The sequence below is a fragment of the Mixophyes fleayi genome, chromosome 3 (genome assembly GCF_038048845.1).
Source record: "Mixophyes fleayi isolate aMixFle1 chromosome 3, aMixFle1.hap1, whole genome shotgun sequence".
In the NCBI taxonomy this organism is placed as follows: Eukaryota; Metazoa; Chordata; class Amphibia; order Anura; family Limnodynastidae; genus Mixophyes; species Mixophyes fleayi.
This window is the reverse complement of record NC_134404.1, coordinates 87,620,160-87,627,124: the sequence shown is the minus strand read 5'-3', so window position 1 is coordinate 87,627,124 and position 6,965 is coordinate 87,620,160.

Below are 6,965 nucleotides of genomic sequence, written 5' to 3'. Positions count from 1 at the left end.
CCAGAGTTTGCAAGGAAGAAAATGAGTAGGTTGTTCATCGAGGCAGTGGATACCATTTGATGTTGGATCTAATGAATCTTGCACATAAAGTAGTAAGCAAGTTCAAGATTTTGGTAGTTGGAGGAGTTGTTTTGGGAGCAATGTGACGAGAAATGTATTAAAAAGGCATTTGGAGTTTGAAGAATGAGCTTAGTAAATGAGATATATGTATATAGGAGGAAGTCATTAGGAGTCATTAGAAATAAAATGCATTCATCAATGTCATTCTACTTTGTGGGAAGTTTTTGTAAGTTTTTATTGTTTATATAGTGAGCTACAGCTGTGGTTGACACGGAGTATTAAGAGTAGCTGGAGCCACATGACCAAGGGCTGTTCCTAAGGTTTGATGTGATACTACAAGATCAGGAGGGGAGAATGTAGAAGTTGTGTCAGGGAGGTAGAAAGTTGTTGATAATTAATAGAACTAACAATTCTATGAGTATTCTAGAAGAGACTTGGTAGAGTTCAATTGTAGTAGATGATAGTGAGGATGTTAAAAGTTGAAGAATGAGGGAGCCAGGCAGAAAAATTTTCAAAAAATTGTTGATGTGTTCCAGAAGGATGACAGATCACAGCAACACGCAGAGAGAATTTTTTTTGTAGTGTAGTACATCATTGTGTAGTGATGTGATGACATCATCAGCCCCTACCAACAAGAAATACTATTTTTACATTGTTGAAGCCCATCACTCCTTATGATAATCTATGTCATCTATCTATCTATCTATCTATCTATCTATCTATCTATCTATCTATCTATCTATCTATCTATTTATCTGTGATTAATTTAAGAGTCACATTCTACAGGTCAGTGAAATGAGTACAACTACTAAATCATTGAGAGGAGCACCAATTATTCATACCAGCTGATAAATAATTAAACCATTTCCTTTACCAACTTGGGTACGGCCCTTTCTAAATCTCTTTCATGTACACTGTCATGAGATACAGCTAGCATTCGGTGAACATATTAACTTTTCATGTTAATTGAAGTGTGGAACCTGATCTTGCTCCCTTTCCTTAAAAATAATCAAATATAAAGCACTAACAAGCATTAAACAATTATTACTTGTATTATTACTTGCCTGATCACACAAGGTGGATATACAGTATGTACAAAGATTCGCCTAGCTGTGTTCCCACTTACACTAAGCTGTGTTTTTCCTCTCCATGCTAGAGTAGTTACAGAAGACTCTAATTTACTAATGAGATAACCTCATATGACTCACGAGACTTAGGATTCTTACCACGTGTGTTCAATGCCTATGATCAGGCAGTATGTTGATCTCCAGTTATATATTTGAATTTTGTTACTGTCCAGCAAAGGTTACCTGCTAGGCCTCCATTATGAGGTGCCCTGAATGTACACAGTAAAATTCCTTTGTTTTGCAATGGTACCCCTGCACACAACAATGCCTACACTCGTGAGAGACATACTCGCAAACTAGACGTGTGACCAGGTGTGTGAAGAATTTGAAAAATCTCCAGCGATGCACTGTGTGAAAGTGTAAACATTACATTAAAGTCCAGCCTCCTACCACTTTACCACCAATTTTAAGAAATAATTAGTATTTCTCCTAAATTACTGTTAGGTTTTCTCTCATTTGTGGCTTAGGCTAGGTACACACTGAAGAATTTTCCAACCGACGTGTTATCTACAACAATATTCCCTTCGACCAAAGATCCGATCGCTCGGACAATTAATGCGTACACACTAGTCACGTTTTAGACGATTAACGAAAGACCAACCGTCCGGGAAGCGACTTTTCACCGCCATATTGTCGTGAGCGAAGTTTAGAAATTTGTACACACTTAAATGACTAGGTAACGATATCCCAAGAAATTTAAATAAGGGGCAGAGCATGTTCGATAGTAACCACCCCAAATCTCATAAAAAAACGAAGGCAATATGTTTTATTCATACATTCGCTACCATGTGTACAGTGTACATTTGTTTATAAAAAAAATATATAAAAAAAATATTTTTACTAATATGAATACTTTTGAAGTACGTCAAGCAACTGCTCTTTTTCTGCTCACTGTGGCAAGAAGACTGTAAGTACAGACCCGAAGGGAAAGAAGGAGAAAGATTAGCTCTTGGACCAAAGAGTGGTTCAAGAGGTGAGACTCATTCTCTCGTATGTCCCTGCTGGAGGAGATATGGGACAACAACCCCGATGACTTCAGGAATTTCCTGGGAATGAATGATCCCACATTCTAGGGACTGCTCCAACTAGTCACCTCCATCATCCAGAAGGAGGACACTCGTTTAAGGAGACCCATATCTGCTAATATGCAACCAGACATATATAAAATACACATCTATACACATCTATAGGAAACACAAAAACATGTGTTATATACAAAAATGTTTTTAATTATGCAGGCAGACAAATGTAATACACATATTTAAACTTTTTATTAATGTGTATTGAGTGTACAATAAAGTGATACATAGCTATAATTAAGGAGGCAGACATAAGCAATACACATATAAATAAAACTTTGTTTTTTATAAGACTACACTGACAAAGGTTTATAATTAAACTGGCAGACATATGCTGTACGCATTAATGCAATCGACACCTGCTACTGCTTTACAGCTAAAAGCACCTAATTACAAAATGAGTGACGTGCGGATAACACCACGTGGGACTGGTACAGGCATCAGAAATTAACATAAACACGACCCCAATGGAGTCTCAGGTCGATGAGCGGCACTTGATCGTGGATCAATCAGAAAATTATACACACTACATGATCCTTAGGTGGATTCGTCGGAAAATATTAAACAGTACGACCAACCAAATGAGCCGACAATTGACACATTTCCCTATACACACTAACCCGACTTCAGACGGAACTGTCGTATATCGGCTGATTTGCCCAATTGTTGGATGAAAACGCTCCAGTGTATACCTAGCCTTAATGCAAGCATGAAAGGGAAGGCACATCAGAAATGTTTTATTATATGTGTGTGAAGCATTTGTTTATGCACCTGTTGTATTTCAATTATATACATTTGCACATACATATGCAGTAGACTAGGTCAAAAATTTACATACACTGATCAGCCACAACATTAAAACCACTGTCGAGTGAGGTGAATAACATTGATTATCTTGTTACAAGGGCACCTGTCAAGGGGTGGGATATATTAGGCAGCAAGTGAACAGTCAGTTCTTGAAGTTGATGTGTTGGAAGCAGGAAAAATGAGAAAGTGTAAGGAACTGAGTGACTTTGACAAGGACCGAATTGTGATGGCTAGAGGACTGGGTCAGAGCATCTTCAAAACAGCAGGTCTTGTGGGATGTTTAGGATATATAGTGGTTAGTAACTTCTAAAAGTGGTGCAAGGAAGGACAACCGGTGAACCAGTGACAGAGTCATGGGCTCATTGATGCTCGTGGGGGCAAAGGCTGCCTGTCTGGTCCAATCCCACAGAAGAGTCACTGTAGCACAAATTGATAAAAAATTAATGCTGACTGTGATAGAAAGGTGTCATAACACACAGTGCATTGCAGATTGCTGCATATGGAGATGCGTAGCCACAGATTGGTCAGAGTGCCCATGCTGACCCCTGTCCACCACCAAAACCACCAACCATGGGCATGTGAGTGCCAGAACTGGACCATGGAGCAATGGAAGAAGGTGACCTGGTCTGATGAATCCCATTTTCTTTAACATCATGTGGACAGCCAGGTGCGTGTGCTTCATTTACCTGGGGAATGGAGGGCACCAGGATAAACTAAGGCAAGAAGGCGAGCCGGCGGAGGCAGTGGTCTGCTGGGAAACTTTGGGTCCTGGAATTCATGTGGATCTTAATTTAACATGTACCAAACAAAACATTGTTGCAGACCAAGTACATCCCTTCATGGCAATGGTATTCCCTGATGCCAGTGACCTCTTTCAGCAAGATAATGCATCCTGCACAGGGCAAACATTCTTCAGGAATGGTTTTAGTAACATAACAAAAAAGTTCAAAGTGGTGACTTGGCCTCCAAATTCCCCTGATCTCAATCCGATCGAGCATCTGTGGGATGTGCTGTTAAAACAAGTCAGAGCCATGGAGGCCCCACCTCGCAACTAACAGGACTTAAAGGATCTGCTGCTAAGGATTTGGTGCCAGATACCATAGGACACCTTGAGAGGACTTGTGAAATCAATGCCTCGACAGGTCAGAGCTATTTTGGTGGCACGAGAAGGACCTACACAATATTAGGCTCATGGTTTTAATGTTGTGGCTGATTGGTGTAAATCATAAGTGACAAACACAAAAGGACATTAAAAAACAACTATAATACACACATGGACATAATTATGTATACAGTATTTTATAAGAGAGTATTGCAAATGAATAAAGTTCTATATAACAGACCAAAACCAAGGACAAAAAGACTGAAAGTTGGATGTGGGGCCACAAGAGGGTTAGTTGGTAGTTACTTACAGGATATCACAGTTCAATGTAATGTAGTTGCTACAGTATTTCTGCAACTACAATACATGTTTCTAGGAAAGGGAAACAGTAGAAAATAGAAGGAGGGGCTAAATATACATGACTAGATTACATGTTACAGAGACTATTAATAGCAATCCGGAAGACCCCGGATTGGGACCAGAATGTACTGAATTCTTGGCCTACGTTCTAACCGCTAGTATACATCTGTGACTTGTCAACTGATATACTTGGAAACATTCCACTCCAGATTTATGCTAGAGCTTCACACATCTTTATTGACAACATTACACAGTGTCATTGTCACAGAAGAAGTTTGGCCAGAAGGAATATCAGGAAAGTATTAGTTGTGGTTTTATTTTCCCAGGCCAATTAGTTCACAGCAGGAAGAAATACACAAATAACCACTTTGGCTCCAGGACTAAAATATTTTGCTGTATCTGTCAGTGTCTATAAAACTAGCCCATTTGATTGCTTGTAGTTTAGTTACTAAAAGGCTTTATTTAGGAAGGTACCAAAGGTTAATCATTTAGCAAGATTAAACCAAATGTTATATGTGTAGCAATTACCCCTCAAATCAGTGTATTTTGGTCTGACTTTCATCAGTCTTTTAATGATAATATAGCCTGTTGTTTCTTGTTATCTCGTTTTCCACACTGTGTATGATGTGCACTTAACACTTCTGCGTGTACCAGTTTTGACAAACAAGAGAGTGCAGCTCTGTTCTCCATTTTTCAATTTTCGTCTTTCCCCACTCATAATTTTTTACCCCATTTCTGTGAGTGATACTGGTTGTGCAGGTACAATGAGAATGCTGCATGGATTGCCTCACCTGTGTGTCTGTATGTACATGTTGTTAAGTGCGTATTGTCGCTAACCAATAACGATTGTCGAATCTCGATTTGTGTTTCCAACGCACAAAGATTTATTCTCAAAAAGTAGCAGTAGATATTCAAGCGAAAATTATAATAAGTACAGCCGTTACTTATCGCAGGCGCTCTGGATCCAGTGTACAGTCATTCAATCCTGAAGTCTGGGGACGAGATGTCTGCACACTAGATGAGGAGCTGCTGTTTATATGCACACAGAAATACAGTAAAACAATGCAGAATGGTATAGCTTGCTTCTATTGGTCCAGGTTTCAGGAAGGTCCAAGGGGTTGTCAATCATTGGCTAGTTCAACCTAAAGAATCCAAAGGAGGGGGTCATCTCCTCAGGGGGTATGCTCCGATCTTCCCGCCAAGATTCCTTAGTCTTAAATAGTTCATAATTCCCTATCATTCATAACTTGCGTATGCACTCTGCGATTCCTTCGCAGAGTGGCCCGGACAGTTGCAAATGTTAAGAGGAGTATTATGATACCACACATGATATGATTCCTTCAACCTGTACCATATGTTTTACTGATATGCATATAACTTATGATATTACACATAAATACTACTATATTTCGACATAAATGACTATGTGTTGCAACTACCATTAATGTGTACTATTTTACAAGTGTGCGTGTGTGTGCGAATGTATGTAGAAGACTAAATACTGTTGTTGCCACGTGTTGCAGCTGCGTACGCCCTTTCATGCCATAGCGTGCCCTTGTACGCCGTAGCGTGCCGTACGCATCTTTTCAGACAAAGACAACCAAGTTTGCTCGATTTTAATTGAAATGACTTTATCCAATATGCTGACTTCGACAATGTATATGGCACTGCACAGTGAATTCAGCTCTTGCACTACAGGTAAAAAGCAATACAAGTGCAATCTGAGTGTAAACATTAAGCTTGCAGTCCCCAGTCCCCATGTTAGATGGGGACTGGGGTGAGGGTTAGAGCAGCTCAGTTAGTTGCAGCATCATCTGCTTTCTTCAATACCACGAGCAGCAGCTGGGTTTGAAGGCACTTAGTACTGCCGAGAGTGTTGAGCTCAATCTGGGTGCACAAAAGTGTTTGGCATTCCCGAGGGTAAACTATCAGTTAAGTGACATTTGTTCTAATATGGGTATTATGCCAGAGAGAGGTGTGTCACAATACCGTATCCGAAAGCAATGAATATTGGGCATAAGTTTTCAACTTGTAATCAAGTGCACAGTACTAAAGTGGGCACCAATTTTTGTATTACATCTGCCCATGGTAAATACAGCGTAGTGTCACTGTTACACATTGCTAGCAGAGTTATATACATGTTCCCCAAACTACAGCTGTAACATTACCTGACAATAATGGTTCAGGTGGTTCACTAATAAAGGCAACTATTGGTTCAAAGGACTCTATAGCCAACACACTTTTTTTTTTTTCCAAGATGAACTTAAGGGGCTAGATTTACTAAGCTGCGGGTTTGAAAAAGTGGGGATGTAGCCTATAGCAACCAATCAGATTCTAGCTTTCATTTATTTAGTACTTTCTACAAAATGACAGCTAGAATCTGATTGGTTGCTATAGGCAACAACCCCACTTTTTCAAACCCGCAGCTTA